At 40.2% G+C, this 19,902-nt stretch overlaps 1 protein-coding gene across 3 annotated transcripts in view; it reads left to right on the top strand.

Moving 5' to 3' along the window:
- Positions 1–11,633: 11,633 nt before the first annotated feature.
- ZZZ3 (zinc finger ZZ-type containing 3) overlaps positions 11,634–19,902 on the top strand; it is a 56,905-nt gene continuing 48,636 nt past the window's right edge. For 2 of the 3 annotated variants that reach the window (XM_085067862.1, XM_085067860.1), the window contains exon 1: positions 11,634–11,773. The gene's annotated coding sequence lies outside the window, so the exon portion shown is untranslated. Of the gene's footprint in view, positions 11,774–12,110; positions 12,215–19,902 lie in introns of those variants that run through there. The other variant, XM_085067861.1, reaches the window with a different exon arrangement.

The raw sequence follows: 19,902 nt of genomic DNA, 5'->3' as shown, positions 1-19,902 counted from the left end.
TAGGTGGGGGGAGCTTTCCTAAATGTTTTTCATTTATTATATAAATACAGAACTTCTGAAGTAATGCTGTGGTACTGCTCTCACACCCGGACAACTATATTTTTTAACCATTTTAAGTTGAGACAATGATGTTGACAGTTCTAGCTCCAAAGTAAGAAAATGCTGACATAACATTCTTCTGGATAATTTTATTTGTAGTGTAATAACAAGTTGGTAGGATTTGAAGCTATTTTAGTTAAAAAGCCACCTATAACAGCCCTAGAGAAAGTGTCCTCTAACCAATACTAACAAAGTATTTGTTAATGTGATTTTATGTTAGTAGATAAAGCAACTTGAAGTTGACATCAAGTTACCCCTGTAATGCATCAGTTATTTATTACAGACTTGTCTTACTGATTAAGGTAAAGTTAACTTGCTTATGAACAGTCATTAGTAACTTGCTGATGTTGGCATGTGAACTACTGTCTTATTTAAAGTCTATTTAAAGTTGGGTTTTTTTTTTGTTTTTTTGCTAAAGTTTTGTAGTTTTCTTTGATTTAAGGTTCTTTAACATACTAAAGCTAAAGAGCAATGAACAAAAGTATTTTTCCTCCACAACATTTTGAATTGGAAACTTGGGAAATATTTCCTTGGTTAAAGCACTGTACAGTGATCAAGTTTACAAATTTATTCAATGTTTTCATTAATAGTCTGGATGGTAGAACAGACTAGCCCTGTAAAATTAGTAAGAGAAAAAGGGATTGATCAGCTTGTCAGGGAATGAAGCAGTTCTGTGCTGAGCATTCTGGGTATTGTAGCAGATCAGACTGCTATAATAGTCTGCTGTAAGAGTCAAAACGCAGTGATACCAAAACAAAACCTGTTCTGGGTAATAGTAACAAAAGCATCAGATGTGAGGCACAGGAGGTAATTATTCTGCTCTACTTGGTACTGTGCTTGTTGTGAGATCTCATCTGTACTGTTCACAATTTTGAATGCTATATCATGATAAACACAAGTTGAGGAGAAGTTATTTTAGGGAAAAACAGCAAGACTCAGCGTTGAAAAATAAGTTGTTTTCTTGTTTAAAAGAATGCTGAAAATGCAAGACTTCCAATATGTAAATAAATGCTGGATAGTAGTGAACAGTTCTTTTCTGAGATCAGCAGAGATATTTGCCTCAGCTTTAGCGTGGGGACTTGTGCTGGGTTTAAGAAGCTTATTAGAAATCTAGAAGTCTTCTAGTCAGTCTTTTCTACTGGATGTCTGGGAATCTATAGTCAAATATAATCTCTGATGCACACAGATCAGTAAGGAGACACTTTATGCCAGCAGAGTTTGTGAAATGCCTTTGTCACTGTGGAAAAAGGCATTTTTCATGCTGGAACTGTTTGTCATGCTGAAAAAAAACTAAACCCCTGAGTTTGCAGAGATAAATAGATGAGTTTTAAGACATTTCCAAAGGGATGACTGTCTTGCTTTTAGCCCTTTGAGAGCTCTACAAGGGATATTTTCTCATAGAAATGGAAGTAGTCTTTTAAAGGAAGGCAGTGTAGGAGAACTCCAGATGGATGGCTTGTGTATGCTGGAGGGAAGGCAATAATTCAGAGGATAGGTAAAGGAGAGGGCTTTACTGTGAAAAGCTGTCATGATTCATAGCAAAGAAAGAATGCATCTCAGGAAGGCCCCGTGGAAATTATTTTTTTCCGTAAGCCTTTCACCAGACTATTTGGATTCTTTGTTCATTTGTTTCCAGTTGAGAAAACACAGCAATGTGTTTGGGTGCCAGAAAAACTGTCACTTCAAGAAGGGAAAAATCCAGTGGACTCCTTGTTGTAGGCCTGGAAATCTAGATATGAGCTGTTAAAAGCCTGCAGTTCAGTCTGGTAACTTTAATCCTCTCTTCTGGGGAAAACTTTAATGGGGAGGTGTCAGGGACTAAGCAGCTCAGAGCTTGGTTACTCTAAATTTCTGAAGGCTTTTTGCAAGTAATATGACTAATTGTTCATCTGAACACCCAGCATCGAGGACAGCGCTTCAGATACTGTGTAATGTAGCTGAACAGTATAATTGGAGGGAAAAAGAATAGCAGAAGAGCTACTGAATTACTCAGTAGTAAAATAAGGCAGTCTTGTAATGTGTTTCAGAGGTGAGAGCTAAGTAGTCTGTCTGCTCAATAGAACAAAAAAAAATGACCTGCTTGTTAGCTGTAAAATTATCTCATGTTATACTTTTACTGACTTAAAGGCCAGTCTCTTCCGTTCCTGTCACTAGAACATGAGGAAATGAAGGGAGTTCTGAAGACAATTTCATGATGCAGATTCATCATTTAAATTGGGCGAGTCCAGAAAACAGTTTCTGGAAGTATCATCTAAATTGGTCTGTGTATAGGGATACATATATATACATATATACCTATGTATATTAGGTATATTAATATAATATTATCTGTTTACGTACACATATTTTATATATGTATGTAAAAAGGTACATAATCTACTTCTGCAGTATCTTAATTGAACTATGGCTAGAGAGACTACAGGAATTGCTTTTGGTTTTGTCGTGGAATAGTGACCTCGAGTAGCTACATTTGATAAAGGTTGTTTGGTTTTTTTAAATAGATAAATGTCACTCAGTTTATCACTGTAATGGGTGTCAGCCTTCCCATCAGTCATAGCCTGTTTCAAGATAAGATAAAGCATAAAGTGTTAGAAATATATTTGGCTGTATTATAATGTGGATGAAGAGGTTTTCATTTGTGGAGCAGAAGTTCAGTATGCCCCAAGTTCAGTAGTCCTGAATTTTTCTTATGAAATCTGATGTAATTTTAACATGCTATGCTAATGCATTATTTAAGAATTTGCCTTCTCAGATTTAAAACTTACACAGTGACTGCCTTTTTCCAGCACAGTATATCCTACTTCTCCTGAAAGGACTAAAGTCAGTAAGTTTCTGTCAAATTAGTATTATAGGCATTTATTTGTAATGATACTGCAAACAGTTGACTTTTTTTTAATTGAGTATCTTGTTATTTGTAATGTAACTTCATATGGAAGAGCAAACCTGAGATTTGTAAATTTTACTGGAAAGCTTAGAGATCTGCTTTAAGGGACCAAGTGTTTTCTTCATATTTGCTGTACAACTGTTTTATACTGAACTAAGAAAATTCGGTTTCGTTTATTCCTTTTGAATTCACTATATACATCTGGCTTACTGCAGTCTAAGCAGTTTTCTCACTGAAAACCTTTCAGTCTTCATTTTGCCCAGGAAATGAGTAAAACAACTAGGCTTTCTCATTCTTCCAAACAGATGGCTTTTCTGGCTTCCCTCTATACTTAAGCCATCCAGAGCTGACAGTTAATAGCAGGAAGCAAAATAAGACTTCTTGGTCACAAAGAAAGACAAATCTCTTTCAGTGTTAATACACAGAAATTAATCCAGTTGCAAACAAACTTGGTTTATATTTGCCTTCAAAATCTTAGCAGATTAGAAGATAGTCTTGTTCAGTAAAATTTTAGGAGTGCTGTTATCACTAACAAAAGTGTGACTTGTTTTCTTGAATACAAACTGTTATATTTATATATATGTTTAAAATATATTAATTGTCTTAGGTTAAGCTTCAGGCTAGCTTTAAGCCATTCAACAAGGTGACAAGTCTGCTTCTCCTTAGAAACCTGTGAACACTGCCATGCAGTGAGATAAAATAAGCTTGTAATACATCTAATGTTTGCTTACAATAGCAGAGTCATGGTTTTCATAGAAAGCTGGTATTATTTATTCTATCTCAAAACTTTTCTCTCTTCTAAATGTGTGTCAGCTCAGACATGCAGCTAGAAAAAGAAGGTCCATTTGCGAGAAACACATCACTGATGTTTCCAGTAGGTTTTCTGCACCTGAACTGATACAACATACAAAGTCACTTGGTGGCAAGTTTCCATGTAGGTTGTACATGGGTGTATGTGTGGACTTAAAAAAATGCAATCGGAACTTGATTGCTGAAATAGGATGTTTTTAAGATGAATAAGCGAGTAAATTCATTTTCTGTTCTGACTTGTTGACGATTGAGTTGATTAACTAGAACTTCAAGTTCTGGTTGTTGAATGGACTTTAAGAAATACAGCTGACACTTGATTTGCTAATTTATATACAAGTATAAAATGAACCATCAGTAAAAAAGTAAAGCTGGCACAATAGCAATACACAGATTCTTTATGCAGTTTTGATATGCCTTTAAGCAATGCTAGTGAATCTTAAAGCACTTACTTTTCTTACTAGTCATTGAGAGCATGGGAGGTACAAAAATAAAGCAGTCATAACCCACAAAATATTTTCATAATGCAAATCAAGTTGAGAAGAGTTCACTTCCAGATATGTTCCTCCTTTCTCACTTGAAACTCACAAACAATTTATTATACATTAAAATTTTTAGTAAGATCCATTTTTGGAATAACTTAGCACATGAGAAAGTAAATCTCTAAGTACTTTGAGAAGAATAAAGAGGGCAGAAGAGAGGAGGCATTTGATTCATAGGTGTAAGAAAAAGCTTAGAATAAATTGTCAGCTGCCAAAAATGAAAAAAATAGCGATTTTTGTCTCATATCTCACAGGACACTGCCAAGAGCTTTTCATTTTCATTGTTTGTGAATAGCTTTGCTCAGAAATGAGTTTTCTTTAGGTGACTAATTTTTTTTTGTTAGATGTGTTTTTTAACATGCTAAACATGTTAAACATGCTAAGACAAGATGTCCTGGTTACCATGGGGATACACTGCTTTTCCCCCACCACCAGTTCCCCTGGGTGTCTGTTAAAATGCCAAACCCAAATGAACATGCAGCACTTGCTCACACTGTGAAAGCATGTTTGTTTCCACCAGTGCACCCACCATCTCTTCAGCACCACAAGTAAGGTTACTCGGAGATTTCCAGTTATAACAAAAGAAATGCACTCATGAACACCAAAGTGCTAATGAATTGGGAGCTATTAATTAAGTTAGACAGTACTTTCAATTAAGTGTTTAGTGTAGTACCAAGGTTTACAATTTAACTGTAGAAGCAAGAAATAAAACATGTATTAGCTCTGAACTCTTCTTTGAGTGACCTGTCTTCTGAATAATCTTTAGTAAGGGATATATGCTCTCTTTTACCTCATTTGCTTTTAGTATTATAATTACTATTATTTAGTATTATATTAATTTACTGTCCAACCAAGCAGGGTAGTGGAGATAATATGTCTCTTGAACTTGTCAGTAGGAATCTGAGCTTCATGTGTGACCTTAACTTTGTACGCTCAAGTGCAGAGACTGATCTTCCTGGACTCTTTCTGTTGAAAGATGTTGAAAAAGATACAGGTAATAGAGGTAGTTTCTAGGCTTCTGCTCTGCTTTTAGCTCAACTATGAAAAGTGTCTACTATCATTCTGGATTTGAGTCCTGAACAGGAATCTCTTCTTAAACTGTCAGTGGTGCTGGTGTTCGCTTCTGTGTGATGGCAATTCGTTTGAGATTTTATTTAAATCTTTCACATCCTGTATGAGAAGGGCCTAATCACAAGCCAGGCTTGCCCTTGAAAAGCTTTTCTGTTTGGAAAAAATGTGCCGAAAGGCTAGGCAGAAGGGTGCCAGGTCTTTAATTTATTTATTTTATTTAGATGCCTACATCTTACCTGAAAACTGCTAATCTATGTTTTTCTGGTTTACATTGAACATTCTGCATGCTGTTCAGTTTTGAGTAGCAATAGAGCTATTTATTGTGGCATAGGACCTGAAGGAATAGGCAAGGTTGCTAGAACAGTAACAGTCATATTCTGTGACATGATACACCTTCATGTAGGTTATACATAATTCAGAATATTAACGCAGAGCCACTAATACCTGTGAGTGCTCCAGACATGTAACAAAGGGATGTTTCTAAAGCAGAGAGCAAAGATAAAAGGGATTGTTTGGACAGGACTTCATAACATCTGTAAGAGGTTGAAACTCCCTGACTAAGGTGACTGACTCCTAAAGTCTGTGCTGATGTGAGCACTTGAGGAAGGTAAAACGAGCTAATGAGGACTTCAATGTTTTAGTAGCCTTAGGCAGAGCCACTGTGCCCATATGGGTCGAGCTCTCCCTCACATCCCATTTCATCAAAATTTCCTGATTCACATACGTGAAAAGTCCCAAAACCTGGAAGTCTCTGGATTGTTGTTTCCTTGAAGCCTGAGTCAAATTTTATACACTACCGTAATAACATGCTCAAAGAAACGGCTGTAAAGCAAAAAAACAGTTGGTTGAAATAGGTAGCAATATTTCCATTTTGAAATACAAAAGCTCACTCTTAAGTAGTAAAAGCTAAGAAGAATACATACTTCTGAAAAAAAAGACTTTCCTTCTTGGTGTGTTGCTTTTATGTTGAATGAGTTCCAATCTGGAATGTTTTTTTAATAATGCACTACAATCCAACTATCATTTCATATCAACCTGACTGTGAAGCCTCTACTGAAATTAGAAAAAGCCATGGGAATGTAAATTCCCAAGTAAATGGGAATACGGTGTATGTGAGGAATGTTTATACATTAATATAGTCTCATTAATTCAATTATTAAAAATAAGTATCAGATTACTTCACTGCAGCTTCTTAGACTAGATTGGATTAGAATGTCCCTACTTTAAATATACAGGCATAAAATGTAAATGAGTTAATAACTTCCAAAATTTGTTTAACTTTTATGATTGGTAACTTGCTTTTTCAACGCACAATATTGTCACCAAAACTGCGAGAAAAAAAAAACCTTCCAACAACATTTTTAATGTTAGAGGGTCAAGGCATTACTTTATTATCTGGCCAGGATGTACCACAGAAATAATCTCATCCACACGTAGCCTGGGTGTACAGAGAAAATCATTCCATGACACATGGCATTTACTCAATTCTTCAGATATTTTATATAGTAAAAATACATAGAAATGTATTGGGTCAGTGTTCATTGGTCTAAAGTTGAGCAAACGCCCAGTATTCAGTTTCCCATTGGATCTGAATCTCCTTGCCTCTGATGTTAATTAGATTCTTCATTCTTCAGTTTTCTTATCAGTCTTTTCCGGGCCAGATGTTTCCACCCCCGCTGGAAGTGGTGTCTGGGGTGGCTGTTTGTAGATAGTCACTGATGTCCCGCTGATGTTCTGCTGATAGCTCTTTATCTTTGGGTTCCTCCCAGTCTGTTGATAGGCTGAGTCCACCAGACCTCACCTGGTAGAACAATGCCTTGGAAAGAAACCTAAAATTCCTTTTCCCCGGGTAAAGACAAACACAACCCTTTGATTAAAGTTGTACAAAATTTTTAAACTGGTATATTTTCCAACAATATGACCACTTTCAGTAACTGAAGTAAAATCTGCAATAATCTGTATGGCTTGTAAGACTCCTGCATTGTCTAATGTACTTACCCTTTATCAGTGACTGGAGATCATTCTCTTTAATGAAGAGCTAAAACTTTTATTTCCCCCTACCTTGTTCCTACCAAGAAAAAAAAAGGCAGGGGGCATAAAACCCAGATATTCTAAAATTACGGCTGAAGTGGATTTATTTTAGTAGGTATTCGACTAGATGACTACATGCAATTGTATGAAATTTACCACTACTTCATTTTAAAAATTATTTGTTCAGTAATATTTTAATATTACTTTGACATGATGACTTCCATACAACTATAAAGTCTTTGTCCAAGTAGTATTTGAAGTAGCAAAAATATTATAAAAAGCATGCATTTTGTTATTATGGCACTAAATTGGTAATATTGTAAAATCTAATGAAAGTTGTGCCAAAAAGCCAGAACTGTCTCATGTAAACTGGCTACTGAAACCACACCTAAATGAGTCAGTAGAATATGTCTTCAGGCAGAATTCTTTTTGTTAAAGGTTAGACACAAAACAGAATTGTTTCTCTAAAGGATTTTGCTTCAGGTAAATCCAGTGACAACACTTTGCTGAGGGCAATCTAGCCTTTCTCATATTTATTTTTTATATATGGTAGCATTAATGGGGAAAAAAAAAATCAGAATGTAGAGATCTCCAGGGCATACAGCAGGCAGAACTGAGCAAATCAGAGGACATATAATAATACATGAAGTGATTGTGTAAGCATGTGTCATATATCCAAGCAGAAAATAGTTTTAACAATGTTAATTTTTTTTGTTTTCTGTTGCCTCAACAAAAACTATCGTTTTATAACGTTATGTTCTGTAACTATCTACAAGAATGCAAAAACTTTCGAAAATATGTAAATACAGGATCCAAAGTGCCACAGTTCAAGTACTTGCAGACAAAATTATTGAGACGATAAAGTAATTAATGCAGAGATGTCTCTTGTGATGAGCCAACTCTCCTCCACTCCAGGATGGTTTATTAGGTTTGGGCCATGGAAGTTGACCCAGCAGAACCTAATCTGGCTTTAGGAGAATTCTCACTGTCCAAGGTTTAACTGCACAGCCACCCCAGTGATTCTGCACGCCCAGCCAGTCCTGTACAGTTTCCCTTGAGTCAGGTCAAATAAGCCTCTGGAGCTGAATTCAGCTATAATCTCCCTTGTCCTGCATGCCCTTTTGAAGAGCCAGTGCAGGTCCAGAGCTGTAGCCAAGGATATAAGCCCCGTTTAACCAGAGCTGGGGCAGGAAGCAGTCACAGCTTGTTAATGCTGTTGGGAGGGCATTGGTGTAAAGAGCAGAGCAGCTGTCACAGAACCTAACCTAGATGTCCTTAGCATCAACTTCGCAATTGTGCTGAGTTCTAACGTGTGAACTTCGATAATCTTTTGTGGGGGGAAAAAAATCACATAATATTTGTGCTAATAATAGGAGAAGCAATTAAGCAGTTTCATGGATTGAGATGGATGGGAGCAGAGATGCTGCCACTGAAAGCAGTAGCTGTGTTACAGCTTCATCAAAGCTGGACCTTGTAGTCTTGGCAGTTCTCCATGCACAAGCATTCGCTGAGACATCCCACAAACATGGAGGAATATAAAGCTGCTGCTCTTGTAGAAAGTACTGATTCGGGAGAGGTCTGATCTAATTTTTAGCTTGTCCCTTTGTAACTTGCTGAAAAGTCATTAACACGATTATCCCCTGATCAGAGTAGGGGGTGGTTTTGTTGTGGTTTGGTTTTTGCGGTTGGTTATTTGTTTTCCCACTGCCAACACTGATGACGCCAGAGAATTTGTTACTGCCCTATAAATGAGTAATATGTAAGGCTGCCTATAATAAATACAACTGCCGATTACTGGTATGAGATAGATGTTGTAGCACAGAGGAAGCTGTAGCCACAAGAATTAGAGATGTGATATAATTTGGGTAGAGTATATGAGGAACAAGGGACACCAACTGGAAGTGAAAATGTATTGGAGAAAGCAGTGTGGTGCTGCTAGGCAGAAGCATATTCCTTTACACTTAAGAATTGTTTCAAAGTTGCTATAGGATATTGCAGGGAAGGGGCTGCAGGATAGCACAAGTGGGTGAAAAAGAGATTTTGAATTGTGAGGAAATCAGAGTGGATGTAGAGCCTCAACCAGCTTCAAACAAAGCAGGTTTTTCCAGGTTTTAATGTAAATTCTCTTGGGTGGAGGTGTTAGTGAACTGGCTTGATCTCAGGCATTACTACAAATGGGCTGCTTTTCTCTTCTTTGCATATTGTTAATTTTCCTCTGGAAGATTAACAGCGCCAAACTACACAGTAGGTACACAATGGCTGGATTAAATCCAGGGAAAAGCAGGGAGCGTGCAGAGGTGGGGCAAGAGCCTCAGGAGTATCCCTTTCGTTAGCCGGAACCATGACCTGAAACATCACACCATTAACAGTTGCTCTTTGTTAACCTTCCATCACTAAACATCACTGCTTCTTAGGCAAGATGGCAGAACCCAGTATTTAAGTCCTCCTCTGTGAATTCAAGGCAAATCCTGGTGTAGGGTGTGGTTACAGTGTAGTTTGACTGGTTTAATCTTGTTACCAAAAAGTTACTGCTGCCAAAGGAGGGTTGCCTTGTTCCTCCCCAGTGCTAGCAGCACTCCCTCCCCCATCTCACATGCTGGCTCTCGTCAGCCCCGTGGTGAGCCAATGCAGGTTAATTTCTAGCTTAATTTCTAGATGAAAACGAACACACCAAAAACAGGAACAGCTTCTTGGTGGTTTAGGAAACCCAGCTGGTTTACCATGTGTGTAGATGAGCAGCAGAGTGGGCAGTAGGAAAATCTATGGGGCAGGGATGGGGGGGAAGTGCTGCTTCCCGTGTCAGCAGCCCCTTGGTTCGGTCAGCTCTGTTGCTCAACTGCATCTTTACAGCGCCATGGGAATCTGAAAAAAAACACCATCAAAACACCCAATCGATTTTGCTCAGAAGCAGCTGAGCAGAACCCTCAGTTCTGTGAAAGCACTAACGCTTGTCTGCAATGCAATATCATCCTCAGCCATTGCAGCTGTTCAGCTAAGCGAGCGTATTTCTAAATGGATTGCAAGGCACAGCGCCTTAGTGCACACAGGTGCTCCTGCAGTAATGAGGACACCAGCGCTCCTGCTCGGATCTGGGCACGGCAGAACAGGGCTGCAGAACACTGCCATAGTCAAGAGAAAATTCCCCTCTCTCTCTTGTGGGATTTCAGTTGTTTTGACTCTGATCACAGAAGACTTCCAAGTCAGCAAGGTGTAGGGAAAAGTGAGAACTGATTGGGAGAGTGGAAAAGCTGCTGAGGTTTTTCTGCAGACTCTGCAGAAGTCTGTATGACTAGACCTGCAATTTGGGCAATTAGGGTTTTATTAAATCTGCTTTCTTTACAAAAGTATCGATCACTTGAATTATGATACGGTCGGTAACTACTTTTAAAAGCAACTAAAAATACTCTTCAATACTTAACTCAGTAAAAGAGAACTGTTTACCTAGATTTTCCAGCAACCTGGAAATGCTGTTAGTAACAGAAAGGTTTTCTGAATTTCATTAGCATTTAACAGAAAACGTGGGTCTCCGTGCTTCTTGTCTACAGAAAGCTCTTCCAGATGCATTATAGCTCTGGTGTTTCAAGAAAAAACCCAACGAGAGGTTCAAGAATAACCAGACAGTAGTTTTGTTGTCTCTCTAGGAGTAGAGGCAAATGATGTATTAGAGCAGGCTGGGGGCGGTAGGCAGTAGTAACTGGGTGATCGCACACCGGTGAGCTGAGAACCAGGCAGCACCACAGTAAGAAATTTAAAAGCGCAGTGGATTAATTTTTAGTCAATCCAGAGGGCTGGAGTACCCCACGGAGCCTGTTCTTGCGGCACCGCTTGAGCTAAATCGCGAGAGAGCGCTGGAAATCGCTCAGAAGCTGCGAACCAAAGAGCCCCGCTTTGGGGGCACAGAACGGGCAGTGGGGCAGAAGCAGCTCCAGCCAGCCGAGCGCTGCCCCCGAGCCGCGCTGCCCGTCTCCTTCCCAGCACAGCAACCCCGCAGCGTTCCCGCGCTGCCGGCGGCTCGGCTGGGGCGCCCGGAGCCGCCCGCCCTGCCGCCGCTGCCGCCCGGAGCTGTCCCCGTCCCTCAGGGCGTCCCGCCAGACACCTGCCCGGCCGCGCCGCGCTCCCGGCCCCGCGCCGCCGCCGCGCTCCTCCGGCAGGGGGAGCTGCAGGGAGCGGGTCCCGCCGCAGCGCGGGGGGGAGGGGAAGGAAGCGGAAGGAGCCGCCGCCGCGCTGAGGGGAGCAGGCGCTGTGCGGAGCCGCCGCCGCCGCCTGGTGCGGGCGGCACGGAGAGAGCGAGCGGCGCGCGGGGCTGCGCGGGCCGGCCGCGCCGAGGAGCGGGCGCCAGGTGAGGGCTCGGGCGGGCGGCGGGAGCAGGGCCGGGGGGGAGCCGGGCGGTGCCGAGTTCGGAACCCGCGCGGGGAGGGGGCAGGAGGAGGAGGGAGCGAGCGGGGGAAGCCCCCACGTGACCAGCGCGTGCGGGGAGGAGGCGGCGGCTCGCGCGCCCGTTCGAATCAGCTGGCCCGCGGTGGCGCCTGGCGCGCGTGCGCGGCGGCCCCGCCTCCCCCCGGCCTGACGTGTGCGCGCGCCCGGCGCGGCCGGCCCGGAGCACGTGCGCGGCGCCGCGGGCGCCATGTTGCGTCTGAGCCGCGCGCGGGCACCGTGCGCGCGCGCGGGCGGGCCGCGGGAGGGGGGCGGGCGGCGAAGGAAGGCGGGAAGTCTCGCGAGGTCGCGCGGCCCCCGCGGGAGCGGGCCGGGTGCGGGATGGCGGCGGCGCTGGGCGCGCTGGGTAATGGTACCGGGCCGGGGGCGGGACCGGGACCCGCCGCCCCTCCCGCCGGGGAACGGGCGCTCGGGAGCGGGCGGGGCGCGCGCCCCGGGGAGCGCCACTGGCTCCGCGCCGCCGCCTCCTCCCCCCGCGCCGGCCCTGCCCCGCCTCACCTCACATCACCCCGCGCTGCCCCGCGGCCCCCCCTTCCCTCCTCTCTCGGGCTCTCCCCGTCCCGCCGCTTCCCCCGCGCCTCTCCGCTCCGCCCCGTCCCGTCCGGTCCGGTCCGCTCCCTGGGCCCGCCAGCCGCGGCTGCCCCGCAGAGCCCCTGGGCTCGCCCTGGCCGTGCCGCCCGCACCGGCTGCCCCGAGCGCACAGCGCGGCTCGGCCGGGCCGTGTTCCCTCTCTCCCGGCGCTCCCGGGCCCTTCCGCAGCCCCGGCCTGCCCTGCACCCTGGCCCGGCTGTTCTCTGCTGTGGAGCCCGAGCGGCTCCTGCCCCGCAGGCACGGGGCGCTGCTGGCTGAGGATGCAGGGCTCCACAAGAGCTATTTAACATCCCACGTCTGCTCCCGGTGGAAGTTATATGTCCCATTATATCACAAACTTATGAAATGCAGTTCTGCTTTCTCTTGTATTTAGAAAAAATATTCCAATAGTATCCAAGTGTCCCAGCTCAGCAATATTCCCTTTGTCTCCTAATCCTGATCTCTCTAAAGGGAGAGCATATGGTTCTGCTTCTTCCTTATGGTGTTTTGTATTCTGTCCCTGATTGTCTAGTAACGTTGGCAGTTTTTGTAGTCTTGGAGTATTTTATTAATCTGATTCTAGGCTAACACATAACTGAGACTAAATTTTTATAAAAGAATAAGTTACAGGGGCTTTGGAGTTCCAAATTTTATTTTGCAATTATGTTTCCAGTTATTATTAAACAAACTGTAGTGGCTCTTCCATGGTTGTACATCTATTTACATGTTTTCCACTGATGTTGTCATTATGCTGTACTAATCACTACATAGTGATTGTTTACTGAGGCTTTTGAGTGAAGCTCTAAGTGTACCCTGTATTTTACATTAAATACTGACTTGTGCAACCCTTTAAGAACATGCTTTTTGGGTGTATTTCTAACCTGTGGTTAAATACTAGCTTCCCCTCCTAGCAGCTCCAAGGTCTGGTGATTTAGTAGGGATTGGTAGGTTTGGGATTAGCAAAATATGGTTCTTTGCATAAGCAAGTGTAACTTTGCAGAAAAGAAGTTGACAAGATACTGTTGTGGTTTGTTTTCAAACATCTTTTAATCTGACTGTACTGTCTTTTGGATTAATAGTATTTGCTTAATCAGAAGTGGAAAAAAGTGTAAAGGAAAAACATGGTGTGTGTTAACAGGGGAGAAAAATGTATCTCTTTATAGAGTGTGTGGTAAAATGTTCAAAAAAATAGCTATCAGATGAGAGTTTCCACTCAGCTGAAGTCGCTCATGAAACTTCCCATTGCCTTAGAAGGGCTTAGCAGTTAATTTAGTTTGACATGTAACTCCTAGCAAGTGATTAAGAACCTAAACAACTTTGGTTTCACCCTTTTTCCAGCACTGTCATGTTTATTCTGTAAAAAATTCTATGCCTTGAATTTACAGGCTTGAATTTAAAGGCTTTTTGTGAAGGAGTGTTACACAGTGCAACCGTGTGTGTCAGTAAGGAGCAGCAGTGAATGACCTTACATTGAAATAGTGCTGATAATTTATGTGTCTGGTTGTTTAGCCTAACATAGGTAGTTGTTGCAATTCTCAGTTGTACCACTGTTAAATGAAATGATTTTTCCTTTGCAATGCATACTCCAAGTGTATAATTACTAAGAGGCTGTATTAAATAGCTTAGTTACTAAGATATTTTGTGATGGAGTTCAATTTTATATCCTGTCTCATAATTTTTAACATTTCTGGAAAAACAGAAATAGCAAATGAGATTATTTGGCTCCGTGTTATTATGGATTTAGTGTGCAAAAATAACTAGATTTTTATTTCACAGAATTTGGGAATGTATCCTAATAAGGGCTTTTGTTCTACAGCTGAACAGCATGTGACTGCTCTGATGTTTATCAGTGTTTCTGACATACTTGTGTAGTGAGATTACATAGTGAGATATACTGTCCAGTCTCACACAGAATGAAGGCTTTATACTCCAGTATTTCCAGGAGACTTAAAGATTTTCTTTTTTTTTTGGTCCACTTGTCTGTATCTGGTTCTTCCGGATCATTTTAGGTGCTTAGGTTGACTTCTGGTCAGTAATAGTTGTGTGGTTGATTCAAGGTGGAAAAACTTGTGCTCTGCTCTTTTACTGTACGGGAAATAAGAAATGTGTTTCTTAATGTTTCTAAAAGAACAGGGGAAGTTGGAACAGAAGCCTTTGCACTCTCTTCTCCTTCCAGTTGTGCTTTTTTTAATGTTTGTTTTCTTTTTTCTTCTTTTAAATTACCTTTCAGCTTTCCAAGACCCTCTTTAAGGTCTCTAGGGCAAATCTATTGAGGTTTGCTTTGTTTTGGTTTTCCCAAAAATGGAAGTCTTTGCGCTGTGTGGGAACTGATGATACAGGTCTTCTGGTTGTAGGGAACCATATTTGCAAGAGAGAATTTATTCATCAAGTGTTTGGCTCTTACATCCATAGATTAAGATTGCACTCACAGTTCCAGAAACACAGTACTGTAGGACCTATTGTTCCCTTTGTCTCCAGTTGGTTTAAAATTGCTTGGATTATTCCAGACAGATATTTGTAGATCCTGTCCTTAAAAACCTTGAAGAAGAAGAATTCTGCCACCTCTGTAGGCGGGAGTGAAGTTGCAGAAAGTGAGAAACTTTCTCACTTCTGTAGTGAGGGGTTTTTTTAGTTTCCAAATTAAATGTTCTTTGCTGGAAGTCAAGCTGCTGCTGATTAGAATTTGTTCTTGGTAAAGTTTACTCTAACACTTAAGGGTATATTGTTCTAGTTTTGAGAACACCGTAAATATGGTTTGTCATTGAAAAACTGCTGTGGTTGAAGAAGAACCATCATGATGGAAGTTTTAGTTTTCTGAAAACCTTCCTTCTGTTTGAGCAACTAATAAAAGACACTTCAGAAATGTAGGGCTGAACATTAAATAGTGTGTTCTTACTGGACTCTTGTTTTTTGTTTTTCAAACAAAACGACCTTTAAAAAGAGTCTGTTATGGAGTGTAGCTTTGTAATCAAAATACTTGTGTTTTGTGGTGTAGTAGGTTGGCAGTTTGTATAGTGTGTGTTCAAAATCTGAGTGTTATTTAAGCTGGCATTTAGTTACTTTCCCTTGTACAGACAGTTGGTTGTATCTTCAGTTCAAAAGCTTAGTAGCTTAACTTAAAATAACTGTTCTTTAAAGTAACTTCAGTGTTTTGATGCTTATAATGAATTCAGTTAAACATAAAAATACAGGAAGCTCAGTGAGTCCAATCCTCTGCCCTTTGAAAGCATAGTGAGATCATTCCCTCTGATGGCAAAGTTCCTCATTGTGTTGCTTGTTTCAGCAGCTCCATCACCCCATGGTTAAAGTTTTACCTGATACTCAATTTAAATATTTTTGCTTTGCATACAGCTGATTGCTTGTCTCTTGTTGCTTCAGAAAAGAGTTGATTCTTCTTGCAGCAGTGTTTTAGATTGCTATTAGCTGCTCTCCAGTTTTTCTGGTCTATTGAACTTCATCACAGGACATAGGAATATGAATGTTGGCAAGATAGATAATTTGATTGTCCAAGGATTTAAAAGATGTTTTTAGCACTTCAGATTTAAATACAAACATTTAAACACATAAATACAAACATTTAAACACAAATATTTGTTTTGATTGGGGGGCACATACATGTGCCAAAGTATCAGTAAGAAGTGTAAAAGCTTATTTTTACAAGTATAGATCAGTAGTAGAGAAGTGGGATTTTAACAGTCTTTTGTCATGAGAAATAGCTGTTTGGTTTTTTTTTGCCTAAAAAGGATGATTCTAACTTTGTTCAAAACATTTCAGTTAGAAAAATTAAGTCAGAAAGTAAGGGAGTGTTCTTGGGAGTTTACCTGTTGCTATATACATTATAACATCCTGCTTTTTGTTGATGTTTTTTTTTGTTTTATTAGCATATATACATGTACATGAGATCTGAATTTTTCATAGCTAGTGGTGTGAAGTTTTTTTGTGTGAAGTGTCTCTGAAGCATCTCTAGTTTAGGAGGAGAAACAGGGAGATAGCCCAAATTGCAAATTGGAGGAGCTATGCAATTGGGTTACTGTGCCACACAGAAAGGAATTGAAGAGGGAGGAGAGTGACAGAGCCTCCCCTGTATATTTGTGTTTGAAATATACTCTGCCTGTACACTAGGGCTGAAGTTAGGAATGTTATTTCCACAGTCAAGAAATCTAGAAACACCAGAAACAGATACTGTCAGAGAAGGTGTGCCATGGAGCTTCATAACTTATTAATTAAATGCTTTGAGAATATTTCAGATTGAAGACATGGGTGTATCTTGTGCAGGTGTATTTTCTGAATTTATTTCCGTTTATTTTTCTGTTTTGTGGCCTGGATGATAGAATAAAACAGATTTACTAAGTGCCTGGACAGGACAAATCTGGGAGGAAATACAAGCATTAGAGTGTGAAATGGTCTTGGAAAATTGAATGAATGACCTGAACTGTATGGGATGCAGTTCAGTTAAGAGAATGAGTACAAAATAATACCTTTGCTAGAAATAATAACTTTAATTATGAGAAACACTTAGGTGGGTGACAGTTCTGTAAATAAGTAGCTGTATCACAAAATTAACACAATGGAGTCGTGACAGTTCTATGAAAACCCAGGAGTCTCACTGGGATATATGAGCAGAATTGTTGTTGTTGTGAGATGGAAGTTGCTCTGAAGTACTCAGTATAAGGCCTCAGATAAAGCAGTGTCCCTGTTCTTGTTACTCTGCTTCAAAAAGATTGGGACTAGAAGAGTATTTAGGAAAGAGTTGCAGTAATGACCTTTAAGGAAGGACTGAAAGAATTGTACTTGTTTAGTCTTTAGCAGAGATGGGGAGACATAATAATAAGCTTCAAACATGGTAAAGTTTGCAACAGAGAATAATGTAATAAACTGTTCTCTCTAGGTGGGATAAGAAATAATAGCCTCAAAGAGCGCAAAAGGAGATTTTGATGTCAGGAAAAACTTTCCAGCTCCAAGAAATATTATCTATCCAGGATAGATAATCACAGGGTTATATATCTGAGGGAAGTAATGGGATATCTGTTGCTGAAAGTGCTCTAGAAAAGGTTAAATAACCTCCTTCAAGAGGTGATTGAGGTGTAGTTTTCTGTCCTTGGCAGAGGAGGTTAGGATGATTTTTTAGCATTAGATCTCTTCTCATTTTTAGATTTTTATAATACTGCTGACCATTATTTAAGAAATAAAACAACAAAACAACATGGTGGAGGGAAAAAATTAGTGATTTAACAGTTGTAAGGTTTAGTAAAAAAAAACATCAAATATATTCATTAAAAGTTTTTTTATAAAGTATTTACTAAAGCCTTATGTAATGTAATATTGAAGATAACTTTAATAGAGTCTTCACTGTAGATTTAATATCTTTGACTTGCCTTCATGTGGTTCTAGTGATCCAAAAGAAATAAACTGAGCTAGAATCAAAGTCTTTCAGAAGACTTCTTTGAAAAGAAGCAAAGCTCAGAAGATAAATTCTAAGGAGCCAGGGAATCAGGTGCATTCCAGGCTCTGAAATAGAGCACACCACGCAACTTCACCTCCTCTCTGTAAAATAGAGATTACAGTTAATATCTGAGACACCTATTTTGAGGGATAGTCATTACAATAAAGTCTTCAGGTTCCTGAAGAGTTCATTATATTATATTGTTATTTAAAATCAGTTTGTGTTCCATCTATTAGGAATAGATTTCAGTCTTCTATGCCCATTGCTATGTAGTAGTCACAGTATAAATAAGCTTGAACAGTAATGTATCCTGTCTTCTTACATATACTTGTTTTAAACAAAATTTCTCCTTTGGGACTCTTTTGGGTGATTTTAAAATATCTGATTACATTGGAAAAGGTAACCTTGACATAAATGAGTTGTTACAGCTTTTTAGAGTTTAAAGAAGAATTTGATAAAATGGTTTTGAACCAAATTCAGTTTAATGCCTTATTCTGCACTTCTTCTGTTCAAAATAGTCTGCCTACATACCATGTAACCTTGTTCAAGCATTTCTAATGTTTGAAATTTGACAAAGCTGCCTCAGGGTTAACAGCAAGCGAAGGATAGGCTTTTTTGTCACATATGTCTGTGCTCTGGAATTAGGGAAAGGGTTAAAGTGAAACAAATGCTGTCACATTCCCAACGTTTAAAAAGGGGTATAGAGGATTTACATAAAATGATGCTTTCAGTCTATTATGGCCTAATTGTAATTAGAGTTCTAGTACATTTTTTTATCTCACCAATAATATGGAATAAACTTTGCGTACTTTCACTTCACAGGCTGTCATCACTCTCTTTGTTATAACTGATGGGAAATTGTGACTAAAGCATTGAGAAACAAAGTGTTGGTAACTGACAGGGCACTGGGTTTAGATCCTGGTGTAGTGTTTGCTTACATAAACCTGAAAATCAATAACGGAAGACTACAAACACTGTTCACCATATTAGACTGATGTCAGAAAAGGAATTTGTTCCCTTCCTCAAATATTTTAAGTCTTCCAGGGATTTTCCTTCTGTGTATCACTGCAGTACAGAGGCTTTTTTGTAGCCTATTATAAAGGGATCATGGTATCTCATATAGTAAGGGCACAAAGGCTTAAGTCTTAGGCAGAGACAGATGCACCTATTCCCTAAGCTCCACCTGAAGAGCTGAAAATGAGATGCAATTGTCAGACAGAACTGTCTGGAAAAGGTTGCTTTAACCTGGAGTTTGGAGCAGCAGCTCTGCAGAGTTGACTGGGGCAGTCTATAGATGGTAACTGACTAAAGACTTGGAGCAGAAAGCTGTTAACATTACAACAGATGCTGTGGTTTGTTTGCTTTGGGTTATTTGCCTATTTCCAATTTATTAAAAAAATTGGCAACTTAAAAAATTGTGTTTTATTAACCATTTTAAAATTAGAATATTGGTACACTTTTTTTCACACAGTACCTTATTTTCATTTACTTGTGCTTTCTATGTACATGTCTCTAAAAGTCAGAGTATAACTAGCAACAAATTTTACTGATTAGGGATACATGATTGTATTGCTTTTGTTAGTAACTAATCTGTCTAATTGTCACTTGAAAAGATTTGATAATATTTCTGTGCCTTGCTGTGCTGCCAGCACTGTTCTTTGGGTATTTCCTCAAAAGCTGGACTTCAGGAAAAAGAAAGCTAACTAGATGTTTTCAGGCCTATTCAGTCCTTACTTGTCAACATTTCTGGTTTTGTTTGGTTCAGGACTATTTATTTATTTAACCTTGGAAAAAAAGGCAAAATGAGAAGCCACTGTAGTTTATGGGTTTTTTTATTTTTAACTAGTGTTCTATTTTCAGCAGAATTACGGTGTTTATTGCATCAGTTTTCCGGAAATTCTGCTTTATTCAGTGCATTGTAAGAAAATCAGAAAGGCTGAAAAAAAATTTTTCACAGTATCATTGTAGAGGCTGCAATAGTGCAATTACTTTTCATATGTGCTTGGATAGTTTTAAATCCA

The sequence above is a fragment of the Lichenostomus cassidix genome, chromosome 8 (genome assembly GCF_008360975.1).
Source record: "Lichenostomus cassidix isolate B80296 chromosome 8, HeHo_3.0, whole genome shotgun sequence".
NCBI classification, from domain to species: Eukaryota; Metazoa; Chordata; class Aves; order Passeriformes; family Meliphagidae; genus Lichenostomus; species Lichenostomus cassidix.
Note: the sequence above shows the minus strand (reverse complement) of the source record. Positions and strands in the feature narration are given on the sequence as shown.